Source organism: Rhincodon typus, chromosome 4 (genome assembly GCF_021869965.1).
Source record: "Rhincodon typus isolate 14 chromosome 4, sRhiTyp1.1, whole genome shotgun sequence".
Lineage (NCBI taxonomy): Eukaryota > Metazoa > Chordata > Chondrichthyes > Orectolobiformes > Rhincodontidae > Rhincodon > Rhincodon typus.
Genome location: NC_063335.1, coordinates 76,245,029 through 76,264,449, shown reverse-complemented (window position 1 = coordinate 76,264,449; position 19,421 = coordinate 76,245,029). Strand labels below are relative to the sequence as shown.

The following is a 19,421-nucleotide window of genomic DNA, read 5'->3' as shown; positions in this document are numbered from 1 at the left end:
AACAGAGTGATCAAGACAGGAACCCACAAGACATTTAAGAACTATTTAGATGAAAACTTGAAATGCCAGACAATCAAATGCTACAGGCCAAGTGCTGGAAGTGAGATTAGAATAGATGTATGTTTGATGACTGGTGTAGACACGATGGGCCAAAGGGCCTATTTCCACACTGTAAAAACACATGACAATTCCAAGTATCCTTCTGTAGCTTAAAGTAGGGGACTTCACCAGAGAAAATAAATACAGAAAAAAAAAAATGCTGGATAAACTCAGCAGCTCTGGCAGCATCCGTGCAAAGAGAAAAGCAAAGTTATAGCTTTGAGTTCAACATAGGTGATGATTTCCAAAAAAAATGTTATATTAGACTTGAAGCATTAACTCCATTTCTCTTTCCACAGACCAGCTGAGTCTGTCCAGCACTTTCTGTTTTTCTTTCAGATCTCCACGCAAGCCGGTGTATTTTTCAGAAGATAACAGAAATTGCTGGACGAGCTCAGCTGGTGTGACAGCATCTGCAGAGAGAAAGCAGAGTTAACGTTTCGGGGGAGTCACCCTTCCTCAGAACTGCCTGCACAGTTCTTTCAGTTTTTATTTTTCAGAAGATACCAGGGGAGGAGTGGGAGGGAGAAGGAGGAGGAATTGTCTGTTGGAAGTTTAAGTTTTTTAAACTGGTCCTGAAGAAGGGGAATACCTGAAACATTGACTGTTCCTTTCCTCCAGATACTGCCTGGCCTGCTGCGTTCTTCCAACCTCCTGTTTGTCTACCTTGGATTCCAACACCCGCACTTTTTTTGTCTTTAACCAAGTTTTACCACTGCAAAGTCTCTTCAAAGGAGGCCAACTTTGAAGAAGTTCTCTGCATTCCTCAGCCATGAACTCAGTCTCACTGCCACACTGCTGTGACCCCTTCAACTCTTGGGCTACACCAAGAAACAAACCCACTTCTACAGCCACGTAACCTTCCTCAGCTCCTGTCTTCGCCACCATCTCATTCCTCAAGGCCTATAGGTACATTTCAAACCTTCGAAATTTGGATCTACCTTCCATGCTCCATACTCATGTCCTCAAGAAGAATAATACCCGAAACGTTGACTACTCCTTTCCTCCACATACTGCCTCGCTTGCTCTGTTGTTCCAGCCTCCTGTTTGTCCACCTTGGATTCCAGCACCTGCAGTTTTTTTTGTCTCTAAGGAAGTTTAAACTTCCCGGAGTTCCCAGCCGGCGCTCGCGACCGCAGTTCCAGCGCGGGAACGGTAGGATCCGCCAATGGAACGAATCAGGCTCAGGCTCGCGCGCCGGCGGGAGCGCGCTCGGGGTTTGCAGGGGGAAGGGGGGGTCACGTGTGCCGACGGAGTCGGCTGGTGAATAGGAGACGCCGGCATCCGGCCGGAGATGGATATCTTCACTTTCACTTCAGTTGAGTGAAGGCTCCGGGGCTGTGAACCAGGAGAACGGGTAGCGGCAGGAGGCAGGATTCAGCCGCTCACGCCTCATCCCCACCTCGGAGAAGGTCAGAAACTCCAGCCCACAACCCTTCCTTCTTTCCTCCTCTCGAGCGCCAGTCGGGCTAACGGTTCACCATCTTCTCCCCCCCATTCTCATCGGTAGCAGCCGTTCACCACTTTCGTTTTGTCATTTTTTAAAATTATTCTGCGCGATTGGTCGTTCACCTGGATTTCGCTTTTCAGTTCACTTCAGTGGTTTGTTTTAAATGAGACGGCTGTTTTTTTTTTGATATACGTGTTCTGTATCCCGGTGCCACCTCAGCCATCCCGAATCAGCCTCAGTGAGCACACTCTCTAGAATGGGGGCTCCTGCTGCCTCCGGCTGGAACCGAGGCACACCTACTGCTGGTTACTTTTTTCTGTCAGTCAGTATTTCTCTGTTGTTAAGATGGCATCGTCTCAGTTTTTTCAGAAAATGAAAATTGTTTCATTTAAGTTCGACCTATTGGAAATAAGCCTTTCTTTTAAAAAAAAATCTTCATTGGTGTGATTGGGTGAAAGCTCAGGCGTTCTGAGCTGAGTAATTAAGCATATTGTTTAAATAGTAGTAGTTTTATGAATGCCGCAGATCTTGATTTTTATGAATACGCTGCGGTCATTGGTTTATCTTGATTTCTGATTGAATTGATCAGGGTCGTTATCTTACTTGATTCCCTTGCTGTATGAGGAGTTCATCACGTATTACAAAGTGAAAAATGCGATAAGTCAATATGAAAATATCTTATTTGACCTTTACCCTAGTCTCTAAAAAGGGACCGTTTGCTCATACTGTGTTAGTGATCTCAGTTGGAGGTACAGTGGGCCATGAGTGTTGATCTTGTGCGTGTCTCTCTTACCACACTGTGGGGTGAAAGCAACAGGATTCCTAGTATTGATTGTTATTCTGCGTTCCCAGGTGTGAGGACTTGTTTGCAGATGCTGTGTAGGGCAGTTTTAGTAAAAGCTCTCAAACAGAAAGACTTGCAGCACTCCAACTGTTCACCTTAGGAAATGCCATTAGTTTGAGTTAACGGAGGCTTGCGGTGGCAATGTGGTGCAGTGATGTCTGGGCAGTTCAGGTGATTGTGGCAAAATGATAGTGTTCCCACTTGTGTGTCAAAAAATTGAGTCCAGGTCCCACCCGTTCTGGAGGTGCAACTTAACGTACCTAGACAGTTTGATTGAAAATAATTATTCTATTGCATTCTGGAAAGGAGGGTAAATAAAGATAATCAGAGGAGAGAAATGCATAGCCAAGGAACTACTTTCATTGTTGTATTAGCCAGCATTATCTCACAATTTCTCACAATTTTGGTGTTCTGGTTAATGCATCCTGTTTCAATATTTTCTAATTAGCCTGCTCAGAGATGTTATGTGACTGTATCTTTAGCAATTGGGATTGTGTGTGTTTTATTTGAGTTCTGTCCTTTAAAATAAAATAAATTAAAATGATTTGAATGCATAGCTTAGAGTGTAAGAGATCTGAGTTGGCATTAGTAGTTAAACTTTTACTACTTTTCTTTCCCAACCCATTCTCTTTCCACCATAATATTCATTTAGAAACTCTTCTATATTATCGGTGTCACCAATATCCGGTTGAAACTAGTATCAATCTCAAAATGAGTGTAAAGTTGAAGCATTTTTAATAAATTGTAAGGGGATATCTTGCATTACACTTCCCTTCAAATCTGTAATGTATTTAGGTATAACTTTAAGTTGCTGAAGTAAATAAAGACTATGACTTGTTTGAACGGTGATTATTTGAATGTTAACATTCTATTAGTGCTAGATCATTAGATTTACCTCCCTGGAATGGGGCATTGCAAATATTTTTTTAGGCAAAAACTGAAGTGTAGGTAGAATGCAAGCAGTAGTTTAAAGGATGAACAACAATCATTTTGTTTCAGGAGTACTGAGAATTGAGCCATTTCTTACTGCTTGATTATGGTATTAGAAAAGTAGCTTTCATGGGAATTCAGAAAAAAAATGTTTTTCATCTACCTTCATTGAAATAGTCTGTATTTAGAGAAATGTAATTGATCATTCCTATTCTGTTGCTGCCTTTTAAATCCACTTGGTGTGCTACAAACAGTAGGTTTCAGCTTTGAAAGCCAGATAGTAGACATGCTGGTGAGGTTGTGTTGTAACCAAATTTGAAGATGATACAAAGATCAGGAATCTGTGAGGAGGATACCAAGAGGAATAGGTAGGAAGCAATTGAAGTATAACATGGGAAAATGAGATTGGGCATGAAGGAAAGAAAACAATATTATTATTTTTAAATAGATGAAGATTGCTGCGGTAGAATGATTTGGGTGTCCTTACATGTGAATCGCACACATGCCAGTGTAGCAAGTAGTTAAGGGAAATGGACTGTTGAGCTTGAATGTAAGCAGGATGGAATATAAAATTGTGGAGGTGTGGCTGTAGGTAGCATTGATGAGGCCATGTAAAATACTACGGACTTTGGGATCCCTAAGCCAGGGTATACACCTCTGCAAACAGTTCAAAGTTTAATATGTTGTTTTCTGGGATGAAGAGATTGTGTTATGAAGGTTCAAAATAAATTATTTAGAAACTTGGGTTCTAAAGGAGAAAGAAAAGTTGATTTTTAGTTTTTCAGTTCTATAAGCTCTGATTATATTTAATGGTCACCAAGTCATTTTGAGTTTTGAACTCGACACCACATTTGCAAGAAATCATGTAATTTTAGCTAACTGACCAAGCAGCAACCTGGGAAGATGATTGATATGGTATTTGCTGACTTGAGACCACCGCTAGAGAGAGAAGGAGCCAGAAGCAGATTCATGCAGGGCAAGCGTCCCATGTTAACACTCAAAGCAAGGCCTGGGGAGAAGTCTGTGATGCTTAAATGTCACTGGAAAGAAAGCTCCAGAAGCAGAAGGCTGTAGGGGTGTCAGAGGGAAATATCTCACAAGACATGAGTTTATGGAAACTCAATATCAGAATATTCTGACTTGGAATTTTAACTCTTTTGTCCACACATGCTGCCAAACTGGAGTTACTCCAGCACTTTTTCTTTAGGAAAAAAAGAGTTCAGAGAACCCATGTTACATAATTTCCTGGAGTTGTCAGCTTGTTTTAAGGGTCTCTGGAGCAACATCGTTTGAAGAAAAGCATCTTGTGTAGGTGCAGAAATTAATTGAAATGAAACTGATTACAGGCATGCTAGCTGAGCACGAAGCTTTAATGTGAAGGTAGAGGTGACTCTTCTCTATGGTTTGAGTCTCTGTGTAAGGGTAATTCTGAGATAAGAGATGAAGCTGACTCTTGTTCGAAAAGTAGTAGTTTTTTTTGTGTAATAATCTTTGTTCTTTTGTTAGCACGTTGGCAGCCTCTGAATGTGCTCAGTGACTGATATCCATTGTAAAGCAAAAGAAATGAACTTTGAAGCCAGGTTTTGCTCTGGTATCTGACTTGTCTGGTATTGCTATCAATTGGGGTCATAATAGTTGCATTAGAGGAATTGTTAAGAGGTTGGGCCTACACTGAGGACTTTAGAAGAATGCAACACAATCTTACTGAAGCATAAGATTCTGAGTGGGTTTGAAAAAGTAGGGGGTGTTTCCCCTCATAGGAGAATCAATAACTAAAGATTATTTAAAGACAATGGATCTCCCATTTAAGACAGAAATGAGGGTATTTGTCTTCCACAGAGGGCAGTGGAAGCCAGGTCATTGAATATATTCAGAGCTGATAAGCCAGATTTTTGAGGGAATTGAGGATTATAAGGTTTAGGTTAAAAACTGCTATTAAGGTTGCAATCAGATCAGCTTTGGAATTACCTTATTGAATTGTGCAGCAGGTTCAATTGGCCAAATGGGTTTTTATTTACTATAGTTGTATGTCATTAAATTTGTTTGGAGAATTTTATACTGGCAAAATTGCTGGCATGGGATATAGTACTTGCAATAGACTGGAATTACTCAAAGTTTCCTGTATAGTCTGTTAGGTTAAATTTATTCAAAATTTGCATTATAATATTATTGTCAAGGCCTAGTATCGATATCCTTGAATTGTGGCTGAACGTTTTGGGATTTAGAATAATATTAGAAAATCTGACACTCGACTGCCTGTTTTGTCAAAGTTTTCCAAACTTAAATGATAAAGAATCATGTTCATAGTAGTTAACGTTGAGTCTTTTGTCAGTGGGTCAGAGGAGAAAAATAATCTTGCTGATTTTATGGTTTAATGGGACCACCAACATTGTTTGTATTGTCTGATATTTAATCCTTTTATGCAGGGATCGCTGGATAGCAATTGAGCTGACATCCTAACTGAGTTTCTCCTTTGTTTGCCAACAGTGTGTTTGGGATTAAAAAGAGAGCATATTCCCATAATCAAACCTGTAGATTTCTGTTCTGCACAGCTTTGGTGGAAAAATTGAATTTTTGGAGGATCAAATGCAGTTATCTAAAATTTACTATACTTACTGATCTCGTAATGTTTTGTACTGCTCCAAATTATATTAAGTGAAGACAAAGCAGATTTGTCTTTGCTTGTCTAGCCTGCCAAAATTTGTAAGCTGGTGCACAGTGTACACATTTAGGAAGGTTACCAGAATTTGACAAGCCAAGAAGATGGCATATATTGTTTATTTCAGTCATAAATTGTAATTATGCTAGACTGTTGTCTAATGAACTCTTACTGAAAAATATTTACGTTGTGAATCTTGAAGATAGAATTGAGATTGACCTGAGATTTTTTTTGCCATTCTTATTAACCCACTGAAGCCTGCTGATGTATGAAGGATCCTCATTTGGGATGTTTTTGATACTTGAGAAGATGGAAATTTCAATCTGTATACTTGTGTGACTAGTTCCTTAATTAAGACATTAATAAGATTTTAACTGAAGTCTGTATATACTTATGTTCCTGACTTTGTTTTTAAAGTGACATGTTTCAGTCTTATACTAGAATTTGCTTTTGTCATTAATCCTACTACTTGCTATTTTTAAAATAATTGTATTTTGCACAAATTTATTTCTGCGTTTGGATTTGGGCTCCATTTTATGTTTTGAGATATTTAATTTTATGAAAGTGCAACAACCTGCTTTTTAAAGGTTGTGTAGTTTGTATTTCCACTTTCTTCAGATCTCACTCTAATTCTGGAGTTGAGAAATATCTTCTTGCTAATCAAGGCTGCACTACATTATCACATGTTGAGTTAATATGTAGTTACTTTTAACTGCTGGTTGTGAAGCTGTTTTGGGGTTCCTGAGTTTGTGAAAGGTTCCATATACAAATATATAGTATTTGATAGTTACTTCATATAGTGTACTGCAAAAGCAGAATTTAATGTTGTAATTTGCCAGCTGATTGTTGGTTTAATGCAGACAGTTAATTGGAGGTTTCAGTTTAATTTAAATGGAAAATATAGTACATTTTTGTCTAAAATGTATATTATGGCAATAGTAAGTTTATATGCTTGTATACACAAGAATCAAAAAATACAGTGAATCTCCCAGTTGGATGCTGAAATACTTCTGTTTAAGGCTAGGTGTACTATTTCTTCACATTTTGAAGTATGTCATTTTATCATGCTCAAACACTCTGCCAACTAAAAACTCTCCCTGATGTTTGCTCTGTTACCTCAACAATATGTAGCCAAGTTCCCAAACAGCACAATACTGAATATTATCTTTTGCTGCATCTAAAGATCTACATCAGTTTACAAATCTGCACAGAAGATCAGTTTATTCTAGTAAAAGATCACTTATTCTTGTTAATAATTGGTATCCCTGGTGACAATTATTTATTGATGTCAAGTTATATTAAATCAAGTCCTGGTGATTTAAGGCCTTCCAAATTAAAATGCTGCTGTTGAACATACCATAAACCATGAATAATTTTCCTAGGGAAGTACCATGTAGCATTCAGATTTTGACACTGATGTATTATAATGACTGGTTACCAATATTAATTTAATGACACTTATTGTCAATGGTCTGTTGCCTAGCATGATTGCCAAAATATTACAATGAAGTACAATTAAGGGAATTAAAATGGGGAAACAAAATCCACCATAATAGGTTGTTATTCTGTTTCTAAATGACTTCTGCATGTTTTCACTCATACCCCGATACATTAGAGGTTAAAGGATGTTTAAATTTGGGCAGCAGCCATTACTGAACTTTATTGTATTATCCAATTTTCAGTGCATTGGTGAAGGTCAACAAACTGTTTTGAGTCACTACTAAGATTAAGTCCAAGTAATTCTTTCTCAACTCTGCTTGAATTTATGATTTCACACCATTCTATAGGGATCCCAGTGTTCCAATTTATATTCTTAAAATACTTTCTAATAACAAAAGTTCTCAAAAATTTTAAAATTAATTGTCATGTGGAAATTAGTTAACACATTGCAACACTACATGGACTGCAGTGCTTGAAGAAGGCAGCTCATCACCATCTTCAGTGGCAATTAGGATTGGGCAATAAATGCTGGCCCAGCCGGTGATGGCCACCACCCCTGAATAATGAGGAGAGTAGTTGGGAAAATCCTTGTTGCGGCTGTACTGGACATTGGTTAGGCCACTTTTGGAATGCTGTTACTCTACGTAAAAACTGTGATTGTAACTAGATTCTTGCACCCTCGCATCCCACCCATATTGTTCTGAGAGATGATGGAAGTTTTGCACCAACATAAGTTTCTCGGGTTCCTGAGTGTGGTGCGGCTGTATTTGTTAGCAGGGTTGTTTTAAAATTCAATTTATCAAGAACTAAATTATTACCACTGAATGAAATGTTTAACAGAAATTGTTTTGTTAAGCTTGATAAAAGATTAAATTGTGTCCTAAATTTGTTTGTTTATACTTTAGTCATTTTTGAAAACAGCATAAATACAAAGTTACATACTGTTGGTTGTAAAGTGGTTTTAACATAGCATCATCTGACAGTTGACTAAGATAGACATCATCTCTGCGTGCCAACTGAGGGTGTCTTTTTTTTTAAACATATCAGATTACACAAAGATGATCTTTCACCGATACAAAAAGCATAAATTCGTCTGTTGCACCTAGGCAGGTTTTATGACCTAGCTGTGACATTCTATATGCTAAACAAAGTGATATAAAATTTAATAAGTTGTTTGATTAAAAAGCCAAGTACAATGGATGCTAGGGATCTGAAATAAAAACAAAGTGCTGGAAAAACATAGCTAATCTGACAGCATCTATGAAGAGAGAAATAGGATTACTAATGTTTGGAGCCCAAAGTGACTTTCTTTGGAACTCTTAGAACTTCTGTTTGCTGTCTCTGAAGTCAGCAGTTTGTATTTTATCAATGATCATTAGGTTTTGTCATAATGGCCCGGATATTCTGATGGCCACGAAGTTATTGGAGCTTGACTTTGGGACCATGGAATCCTTGATACATCTGACTCTGTGAGGATTGCCTGGGAAATTGAATTTTCTGATGTGGAATTCCTCTGCATCTGGAACCCTCTAAAAGAGTCCATGAAAGACAGATAATTTGGCGGGTTCTGACTCACTTATTAAATTCAACACTTAGAAAAAGGTAGGCAGTTAAAAATCCACTGTAAAATCCTGGGTTGCTACTATACTGAATCCCTCAATCGCCACTAAGACCACGACTGCCAGCTGCTACCACCCCTGTCCCCAACCCCACCCCTCGCCAAATTGCAGTCATGGTCCAGCTGGCATCTGGTCATGTATTCACTAATACTGTATAATGCACATTACATATTACAATAGAATAATCATTTAACAGAATCAGACATTTGATTCTAACATTCATAAAATTCTGGCACGATTTGACTTTGAAGCTTGCTGAGTTTAACACTTATGATTCTTCAGTGAAAGTAAATAATAAGAACAGAAAGTTTGTACCAAAATCCGAAGTCTGCATGCACTTGGGTTTTAGTTTCTAACTTATGTTGTTCATTACATTGGAGTGTGTAGCTTCTATTACTGGATTATGATTTTTGTCACTTTCTTCTATGTTGTCTTTTTTTCTTCTGTCCTTTCTCTTGTTTTCTTCATTTTATTCTCCTTTGTTTCAGACAGCAGGTAATATGATCAAAACGGTGCAATGATGTAACAGGTCACATATTTTCAGTGATGGCTGAACCGTAAGCCAACAGATATTGATTTTTTTTTTATTTTGAGATTCAAGTTGATATGGACTGATGGATTGAAGCTCAGGAAACACTTAATTCTGGCGAAGACTACATTTTTCCCTAAACAAAATTACAAAATTCTGGGAGCTAGACTGCAGTTTGAATGATTTATCAAGAGTTTTTATTTAGTTATTTGATAGAGGTTTGAATTTTAGTGTTTGGAAGAAGCAGGAAAAAATATTGGTGAATAATCAGCAAAGTGGAGCAAAAGAAAATTCCCAAGTTTCCTAAACAAAATAGTAGTGGCCTAAACTTCCCTAGTCATAGGAATATTGAATGAACTTGCTGTAAACAGCAAAAGAATAGAGAAATGTTCAGCAAGTTCTTGAAGCTACCAGTAAAAACTAATGAAAATGTTAATTTTCTCTAGGATTTCTGTAGCTCTTATTGTTACCTGAACACCAGTCTGAAGTTAAGTTGAGGTATGATGGAGGTTAGATCTTACAGCAGCTCCATCTATAATTGCTGTGCTTTTCCCATTGCCTTTAAAAAAAGTCTGTATATGAGCAGTAGTTTTTGGCTCAATGTATTTCCCTTAGCCATTTTTAATGTGTTTCCACAATCAACTTTAGAATGACAGCTGTAAGCTATCTATAAAACCTGTGATGCATAACTCTAACTACTTCAAATAGTTTTGAAATGTTGACCTAATATTTATTTATATATATTTTGAGACATTCATTAATTAAGTTGACCAAATAACTTGAGTGGTCACTGTTTTGCAGGAGATCTTGCCATCTAAGTTATCTTTTGCACAACAAATGGGGTTAATGTATTGAAGGTTGACTCCGCAATGTACTAGAACTCTTTTTTTTTTTCTCTTTCAAATGGTTCTATGGGCTTTAGCAGGCAACTATATCTCCTTTATTGATTGATGCAAAAAGAAACGGTGGCCTGAACTTTGCATTAATGATGACAACAGATCTGTGTTTACTGACATTACTTTATGTAAAACAATGATGATACCCAGTGAATGTGATGTTGAGGATTACAGTATGTTATTCCCGAGCAATCAGCCAATTAACAAATGCCTCAACTTTTGCTGTTAGTCTTGCTACATAAAAACTTTTGATTCACTTGTTGAATTAGGTGTAAGTGATTTTTTTTAAATATATTAAGTTTTAAATTACTTCTAAATGCCCTCACTGGCCCTAAAGTTTTATACTTGTAGGTGTTGAGTTTTTTTATCATGATAAATGACTTTAAAGATCTGACTTTTAAAATTTTTTGGCTTGTATCTAAATCATTTTAATTTGCTAGTTTTATTACATTAACCAGAAAATGTGAAAGTTGTTTTGCTATTAGGGTTGCAGTCTGAGAGAACGTTTTTGTGTGTGGCTATTTACCTGCATGCTGACATCACTGTTGGGCGCCTAGAGGTCCCTTTGACTTGGTGTCAGATTTAAACTGCCATTGAAAAAAGAAATCTGCACCCCAGAGCTGGCTAAATCTTTGTAGGCATCTGTCTTTGAAATCACTGGTGCATGCTGTTGTGTCACCACTGACTAAAATCCAACCCATCAACTGCACTGATGCAGCAATCCCTCAGTAAAATGACTGAGCTAGAATAGCTTGGCCATGCTCTGCAGCAGTTTCAGTTCACGTTTCTGCCCATGCGAGAATGCAACTAAATTTGTAGGTAATTCATTCAGTTAAGACTGTCCAATCCAAATATTCAGTTTTAATCCTTTCAACAGTGTCAAAAGTGACCATGCTGTGTAGAGTAGAGAGCAAAGAATTATTCACTTCGTTTTAAGAACATCCGTCTGTTCTAATGCTTCAGACACTCTTGGTCTGATACTTCTGTTTGTCTTTTCCTTGATGTTTGTCTTTTTAATCTCTCATTGTTCCACTCAAAGGAACAAACCTTTGTGAAGATTTACTAAATTCTTCTTACAAAATATGACAAAGTTGGGTTTCCTAACAGTACAGAAACAGATCAGTCTGTCATGTCTGTTTGGCTCTCTGTGAGTAACTCAGCTACACTTCCATTCTCCCTGCCCTTTACTGTGGTGTTAGATGATTTCAAAAGTGTTTACGTGAGGAAGAAAGCACATACGTCAGAAGTAAACACGAGTTCAAAACTCATCAGTAACATCAATGGATTTGTTCTATTGATTTGTGAAAGACATGTGACTTGATCTAATTATTAACGGATCTTGTCAATTTCCGACATCAGATCTATGGTCTTGCTAATGAAGAAATGTTTGTTGTTATTTGAAACTTTGAGCAGCCTTTGACCATATACCTTTATCTTTCTAATGAGAGGTTGTGGCAGATTTTCAGTTGCTATTGGTTCGTGAACATTTTGATTTTGTTTAATTGTTTTGTTTTTCAAGCTGCCAATGTGTTTATCAGTAGCTGTACTTTATAACAGGGAGTTTGCTACACTTGGATTCCTTGAATTCATTCTCTCTTCTGGTGAGCACAAACTATTGGAAAACTTTTACGATAAGCAAGGATTTTTGAAGTTTAGGAGGGAACGACTTTTTTTTAAATGTATTTGTATAAAAAGGATTTTGATTGTTCTGGAGAAAGTAGCAGTGAAAGTGAAGATAACATCTTTGGAAGATCCTGGCTCTGGGTGAGTTTCTGAAGCTAATAACTGGTATAAAAACACCTTACAGGTAGTTCTCCTATAATGCGATAGTTGCTTTCTTGTATGACCTCGCGCTATAGAAAATCGCCATAGAGAATCGTGTTGTAGGGAAATCGCTATACCTGTCCAGCAGAAAGTTCTCGTTATCCAAACAGTGCCCACTATTCATCAATCGCATTACAGCCAATTCGTGTTAATGAAACACGTGTTATAGCAGAACTACCTGTAGTTAGGATGTGGAGAAGGATCTGTGAACTTTTTTAAACTTCTCTGGAGGCCTCAATAGCATTCTGCACTCCAGTGTATTAACAAACCCTGAGAATTTTTAGAACTTTGTTATTTTAAACATTATTACATCCATTGTGTAATTTCATAGCACCAGTAAAAGGTTATTCAGCCCCTTGAGCCAGATCTACCTTTAAATCAGGTCATGGCTGATCAGGACCTGCAGTCTAATTTCCTTCATTTGTTCCATGTTGCTTGATGCTCTTTTGCATCAGAAATCTGAATCCGAGTACTGTAAATTTTATTTGACGTAGCATGCACAACCTTTGCAGGGCATTTTGCTACTATTGGTATTTAAAAAAGTGCTTCTTGATTTTACTCCTGAATGGCTTAGTTCTAATTTTAGGATTGCATTCCTTTGCTCTGCATTCTATCATTTGGATGAACTACGTTTTCCTGTATCCTCCTGAATTCCTTTGATTATTTTAAACACTGCAAATAGCTCACCCCTCAAATTTTGATATTCGGGAGAATTTGCTCTAAATAATGACCCACAGTCATTATTCAACCTTTTAATCCCTGATGTAATTCTCATAAATCTCTTTACCCTGCTCTGTTATTCAGTACAATCATATCTGATTTATCTCAACCCTGCTTTCCTACCCTCCCCCCATATCCCTTGATCTCTGAGACCAAAAATCTAACTATCTTGCCCTTGAATATCATCAACCCTCTTGGGTGAGAATTTCAAAGATTTGCAAAACTGAATGAAGAAAGTTCTCATCGTATTAGTCCTAAATGATCATTCCCCTTTGTCCTGATGATCTGCCCCATATCTAGATTTTTGACACAAAATGGTTCATGACATCTTTAAGCTTTTTTTGAATATACACAAAAAGCTTTAACTCCACAGGATGTGGTTATTTGAGTTTCATGAATTGCAGTAAGGCCTGCTAGCTGAAATTTGTGCTTGATCTAAAAAGAATATTTTTCATGGTGATATTAAGAAATTATGATTTGAAAATTAATTTTAGCTTCCTTTTTAATTGAGTGTAAAGTGCAGTGATTTTCTGTTGATCAGACAAGTATTACTTGTGTGGCAAATTGGCGCTTAGCACCTTAAACCACTTCACTGGTGTAAAATGTTTCCACTCTTTCCAGTAGAAATTAGGGTATTTAACAGATTTGTATTGTGCTTTTTCAATATTTGGACTTTTTCTATTTGGAAGTTTTTCACTATATACATGAACAACAATATTTGAGGCTATTGTGTTTAATCCTACATGAGGGGCTACTGCAGTCTACAGTGTTTGGAATTTGACTTGTCTGACTTTCTGTTGACTCCCAACTTATAGTGGTGCTGTTTTAATCTGTCTCTGTACACCAATATAAGCTACATTCTGGTGTTTCTACAGCAAGATTGGGTTCAATTATTCTTGCACTAAGCTCACAGGCCAACCAATTGCAACTTAGGCATTACATATATAGGCTAGTTGTTGGTACTCACTTCTCAGACAGTTGGCATTAAAGGAACAGCACCATTTAATTGTAAAAGTAACTAAGTTTTTTTTTACCTGTTGTAAGCAAATTTTTATATCTGCAGTGTCATTTTATTATCCTCATGCTCTTCTTTGCTTCTGCTTCCCCCACCCCCACCCCCACACCTCCACCAAAAAGCAACCACCATCTCCATTTTACCAAGCAGTCCACAATCTGCCACTTTTTTCAACTACTCAATTCCCTACAAGTTGTCGTATCCGGTACGGAATGTCAGACAAGATAATTTCTTCAGCTAATGTTGGAAAAAGTTGAAGTGATGGATGTTGGAAAGTTGAAAAAATTTGCTTCAGTTCTGTCACTGACTAGTTTCTCCAGCTACTAACTCTATCCCTTTCTCAGGCCACTACCTGAGGCTAAATTAGGCAGTTTCCAGCCTTGGTGTGAAATTGATCCTGAAATCAGCTACTGATCCAAGCCACCAAAAAGGCCACCTACTGACATCTTCGTGCCATTTCTTGTCTTTGTTCCATAATATCTGGTCCTGAAACCTTCATCTCTGCTTCTAGACTCGATTATATCAAAATCTTTTTGGGCTGTCTTCCTCTAGAAATTTGAGTTTGGTGTACCAGCAGTTACAATGCAAGTGGTAGGTTGAACATCCATTGCAAGAGCTTAGTTCTAGGAGCAAGAAATATAACTGCTGCTGCGTAGGGCCTTGGTGAGACTGCACCAAGAGTATTATGAGCAGTTTTGACTTCCTCTCCTAAGAGAGGATATATTTGCCAGCGAGGGAGTGCAATGAAAATTTACTAGACAGATTCCTAGGATGGCAGGTTTGTCTGAAGAGGAGAAGTAGACTGTGCTTGTATTCACTAGAAAAATGAGAGAGATTGCATTGAAATGCATAAAACTCTGACAGGGCTGGATAGACTAGATGCAGAAATTGCTTCCCCTTGTCCAGAATAAGGGATCATGGTTTCAGTATACTCATTTTGGACTGAGAAGAAGAAATTTCTGAACTTAGGGTGGTGAACCTGTGGAATTTTCTACCACAGAAGGCTGGACAGGTCATCATTGAATATATTTAAGGAAGAAATAGATTTCTAGAGGCTAAAGGTGTCAAAGGGTATGGGCAAGTGCAATTTATGGCATTGAAGTAGATTGATCAGCCATGATATGTTGAATGCTACGGTAGGCAGAGTGGGCAAATGATCTCCTCTTGCTCCTGGTTTCAGTTTTTGTGAGCCTACTCTACAAACTGTTTGACAAGACCTAAGTGGTCAAATCTTTTTTTTTTTCCAAAAAGATACCTGCATCTCGTGCCTTTTTTGTTCTCTTTTTCTCTGTTCATACTATGAATTGCATTGTAAGTTTCATCTTTCAATTCCAGTCATTTTCCAGAGCAAAATTTCTGTACCTAAAGAAACTTCCTTGGACATCTGTACGTAGCCTCTGTCTTCAAACTGTGGATGAATTTAAAGGCTTTTGTGTATTAATTGACCGTCAGTCACAAAAAAAACTTGTTATAAGTATCTGAGTTCTTTGAATTCACCCATGACCTCTAACTATTTGACATTAAACAGTAACATAAAAGAGTTAATAGAAATATTTCTTATGCATCAATATGAAAAGCCTTGATGGCCAAAGAGAAGGAATGAAATGGATATTAAGGCGATGGAGGTGTTGTTAAAATGGGCAAGGCAAATAGTCTAACCAAAATGAATGTCTGCTGTTTAATTTATTTTTAGAATACAAATGATTATGATCAATATCCCTAAGAATTAGAACATCATGTACTTTGTGGTTTTACTGTACAATCCCGTGGCAATTTAAGTTGGATAGCTAGCACTTTGGAGTTAAGTTTTTATATTAAATGGTGTTGACCTATTTTCAAAAATTAACCCAGGCATTTTAAATAAAAGTTAGTGTGTCATGATAGCAGTAGATTAATGGGTTTGGTGTCATGACCATTTGTGGATTAGCTTTTGTTTGTTTTTTGGGACAAATTGAGTTTTGCACTGCTGAAATGTATCTAACACTGGATTAGATTTTGCTGTATAAATGAGGCTAATGGCACTTCATTATTGAAGCATGAACTGTAAACTCCTGGTGACGACAGAGGTCATCAGATGAGAAAATCAGAAAGTTGATGTCTCAGCTGTCTTGCTCTTTCAGAAGCTGTACAACAGTGGTACCTTATAGACTGTGTGTATTCTAACATGTGAATGGTGTGAAATTGCAGTATTTGTGTTATCTACCCACTAAATGGCCCAAAAAAGAGTTACATTGTAAAAAGGACACAGTTGGTGGGAGAGTGAACTGTGAGGAGGATGGAGAGATGCTTGTGAGATTTACTCAAGTTGAGTTAATGGGCAGATGCATGACAAAGTATAATGTGAATAACTGAAATTATCCACATTGGTAGCAAAAATAGAAAGGCAGATTTTATTGTCAGAATAATGATCGATTGGGAAAGGGGCAGGTGCAATAAGACTCAGGTGTCCTTGTACACCAGTTGCTGAAAGTAGGTATACATGCGCAGCATTGAAGAAGGTAAATGGTAAGTTGGCCTTTGTAGTGAGATGATTCAAGTACAGGAGTGGGGATGCTTTGCTGTAATTATACAAGGCCTTGGTGAGATTATATATGTAAGTTGTGCAGTTTTGGTATTATCTGAGAAAGAATGTTGGCTATGAAGGTTTACCAGACTGATTGATTCATGGGGTGGCAGACCTGACGTACGAGGAGAGACTCAATCAGTTTTCACGTGAGTTTAGAAAAATTAGGTGGGGAGGAATCTCATCAAACCTATGAAATTCGAACAGGACTAGACACGGTAAATTCAGGAAGGATGTTACGAATCCTTGGAGTCTGGAGTCAGGTTAAGTCTGCGGACATGGAGTAGGCTATTTAGGACTGAGATGAGAAGTTTCTCTGCCTGAGAGTTATGAAACTGTGGAATTCTCTGCCACAAAGAGTTGAGGCCAAAAGCATTGAATGTTTTCAAGAAGGATTTAACTATAGTTCTTGGGGCTAAAGAATTCAAAGCATCTGGGGGGAAAGAAATAACAGGATAGAGTAGATTGGTCAGATGTTATCATATTGAATGATGGAGCAGTTGAATGGTCCACTCCTATTTTCTACGCTTCTCTTTGTTTGTGTTTCCACTACTGCTCATCAATGTCTTTTTGGTACTGAAGATTCACTTTTGCCAGTACTGTTTCATTTCTTTCAGGTCATAATTGTTGTGAGAGATTTAGAAATGGAAGTAAACACTTTTTTTTTTTTCCTTTTTATTTCTCTTGCTTCTGCCTTAATCCCAAATTTGACGTGAAATAAATTTTCCACCAGATGCAACCGTATTTAGACTCTGTGTTGATTAACTGTTGACAGCTCTTCAGTCTGAGGATATGGACAGTTTCTTGTTTCTGTTTACACAGGTTCCCGATCCCCTATGGAGGGTGCTTCATTGGAAAGGCATTCTAGTCACATGAAGTGCCGATCAAAATCCTGTCAAATTTATGGACAAATGTGATGACCCGTTCTTCCTATTTGTTTACTAAGCACTGAGAGCAAAGTCCGGCCCAATTCTGCTTTTAACTTGAATTTTAATTTACAGTTTGAAGACAAAAACATATAATAACATTACACCTTAATTAAAGCAAAACATTTAACAGTGAACCACGAGCTTTAGTTGGATCCATTTATAAACTGTGCTATTTTTACAAAAGGGAAATTACTTCATGTTAATACTCCTTTGCAGGTACTGGCATGCATCCTTTAGTACTGTAAGGAATATGAAAATGAAACTAAACACATTGATAAACAACTTTTATTGTGAACCCTCTTTTCTTTGAACTTCATATGGTTTTGCTTCAACAAAGTTTACTTATCCATGCTATTCTGTACTATTGCATAACAATTTAAATATTTATTCTTGGGATCTGTGCTCCAGTGGCTCGGCCAGCATTTATTACCGTTCCTTAAACTTGAAAAAGTGCTGGTGCAGTACTGCCTTGAATTCTTTCAGTCCTTTTGAAGTGTAGCCATTGTGCTGCTTTGAAGGGAGTTCCAGGACTTTGACCAAATGACAGTGAAGGAATGGTTATAGTTTCAGTTAAGTTTGGGTAATGTGTGGATTGAAAGTATGATGTTCTTGAGTAACTGCACCTTTTAGGCAGGAGAGGTCATGGGTTTGGAAGACGATGTTAAAGGAGCCTTGGTGAGAAGCTACAGTGCATCTTGGTGTACACTGCTGCTACTGCACACTGGTTCTCTCTGATATTCCCTGCCACTAGTCATGTTATGAACTCATCAACAAATGTGGGAAAGCACCATCATCCTCAGGATTTCCTTTGCATGCTCTTGTGTATATATGGGGTGACTTTTCCCCCGATAGTCATTATCCTGGAAATTTTAATCACGGGAATTTAGGGTTAGATCTGTCCACCACCCCCATAAACCTCGAACATGACTGGGGAGTCTGTAATTCACCTTTGCCTTCTCCATGACAATCTGTCAGCCAATTAGCATTTTTTGTTTTTTTGAGTATAAATTGTGATCGTTTTAAATTTGACATTCTTGTGCTCACCCTGACCTGTGCAAGACAGTAAGTTTTAGCAATATGTCTCTTTTCAGTAATGTCTATTTCTGTTGTTTAAAAATACGTGAAGGTGTCTTAATCTTTGTGATCCTCGCAGATTTTCTCTTGTAAAACAGTTCCACCTGTTGTGTGGGTGTAGTTATATGTATTGTGGTTTCTGCTTATAAGCATTCCTCACTGAAGTTGACGTATTTCCCCTATTAACGTAAACTTGTCAGTAAGTCTGGTTTGGCCCATATTATCAATAGTATGCAATAAATAAAAACAACATAATGTTGTAAAGCTTTTGTCCATTTATGATCAACACCAAAATTCATTCTTTCCACTGAGGAAACAGCATGGAAAGTAACTCATTATAGTCCCAGATATCTATTATTGCTGACATTATCTTTTGCTTGGTGAAAATACTCTGCTTTTAAACCACATTTAAAGTAAATCAGATACATCCAAAGATAAATCCAAAGATCTTGTAAAGGCAGACGGCATGAATATAGGAGGTAGCCTCCTTTTGTTTATTGCACATATTTGAAATCTTGAAAACCCCAGAAGATCCCTTGAGATGCTTTGTAAAATTTCATTAATTACATGCGATTAATTATTGAGTATTGCTTCTGGTTTCTTATAGTTATTGGAAAGTCACAGTAAAATAATTTACATTCTGTATATGAATTTTTGAATGGATAACCATGGTATATCCTTTGCATTGTTTAAAAAAAAATCAAATGGTGACCTGGAAATAGTAAGAAGTGCCAATGCTGGAGAATCTGAGATAACAAGATGTAGAGCTGGATGAACACAGCAGGCCAAGCAGCATCAGAGGAGCAGGAAGGCTGACGTTTCGGGTCTAG

At 37.6% G+C, this 19,421-nt stretch overlaps 1 protein-coding gene across 1 annotated transcript in view; it reads left to right on the top strand.

Annotated features, from left to right (window-relative positions):
• Positions 1-1,343: 1,343 nt before the first annotated feature.
• The window catches only part of lpin2 (lipin 2), a 98,158-nt gene continuing 80,080 nt past the window's right edge, over positions 1,344-19,421 (top strand). Inside the window, exon 1 of the mRNA XM_048595822.1 lies at positions 1,344-1,511. The gene's annotated coding sequence lies outside the window, so the exon portion shown is untranslated. The remainder of the gene's footprint in view (positions 1,512-19,421) is intronic.